Source organism: Equus asinus, chromosome 8, assembly GCF_041296235.1.
Source record: "Equus asinus isolate D_3611 breed Donkey chromosome 8, EquAss-T2T_v2, whole genome shotgun sequence".
Lineage (NCBI taxonomy): Eukaryota > Metazoa > Chordata > Mammalia > Perissodactyla > Equidae > Equus > Equus asinus.
In genome coordinates this window covers 16,790,720-16,791,837 of record NC_091797.1, presented here as the reverse complement: position 1 = coordinate 16,791,837, position 1,118 = coordinate 16,790,720, and the positions used below count along the sequence as shown (strand labels likewise).

The following is a 1,118-nucleotide window of genomic DNA, read 5'->3' as shown; positions in this document are numbered from 1 at the left end:
ATCTTTCCTTTTTGTGTTAGAATGACTAAAATTAAGGAACTAGATTAATAGATTGAGTTAAACGATATTGTATATATTGCCTTCTTGATAACAATATTTCCTCAAGTTTTTACTAGTTGGCATCAGACTATATATTAACTTTTTAGTTTATCATTCATTTGTGGAATTCTCATGTCTAGAACAGTGCTTGGCACTAAATGAATTTAAATTAGTGACCAAATGAAGGCGTAAATGATTGATTTAAGTCTTCTAAACATTTTGTTTCTGGAAAGTCATTCCTAGTAACATAGAATTTGAGGGAACGGTGTGACTATGTGTACCAAATTCTGCGATTTTATAGGTAAGGAAATTGAGACCCAGAGAGTTCAGATTTGACGAGGGTCATGCAGTTTCTTCCTAAGACAGCTGCAATTAGGACTTATCTGCTCCTGTTATGATGCTCTTTACCCCACATGGCTTAATGCCACACTACCAAATATTTTGTACACAGCTACTTGATTCCTCTGCTTGGCATGGCTTTGGCCCGCTGGAACATAATCCCAGATAACCCTGTCTGGCAGGCACTAATGAAAACCTTCTTGAGCCAAATCTCGAACGTTTGAATAGTCTAAAAGAGGTTGCTGCAGGCACCAAACAAAGGGCAGCATTTTTTTGCAAAGAAAGTAATTGTTAGCTTTGTGCAGTGGCAGTATCACAGCCAATGAGGTTTATCCGAGGTGCCATTATTGCTAACTGAAAACAAAAAGAAAGTAACTGTTAGTTTCAGAGCCATCTTTTTAATAACATCCACACCTAACAGTGTTAGCGTCAAATAGGCTCACTTTCTAAAACAAAGAGCAGAGTGAGAGACTAAGAAAGAGTCCAGTCAGACCAATTAGGGATGAGTCAGGAATTAAAATGACTTGTAGTCAATTCTTTCAAATCATTATATACTAATAAGCAATACAATATACAAAAATAGATCCTAGTGATGCTAGGATCAATATTATAAATGAGAAAATGAGGCTTTAAGATGTTAACTGATCTGCCCAAGGTCACATAATTGGTAAGTGAGAGAATTCGAGTTTTCCTGATTCCAAAAGTCTTAATCTCCCTGATACGGTGCTACTTCTCAACAT

The 1,118-nt window shown here is 36.4% G+C and overlaps 1 pseudogene; it reads left to right on the top strand.

Annotated features, from left to right (window-relative positions):
• The first annotated feature begins 671 nt into the window (after positions 1-671).
• LOC123288480 (U4 spliceosomal RNA) lies at positions 672-803 on the top strand (annotated as a pseudogene).
• The last annotated feature ends 315 nt before the right edge of the window (positions 804-1,118 follow it).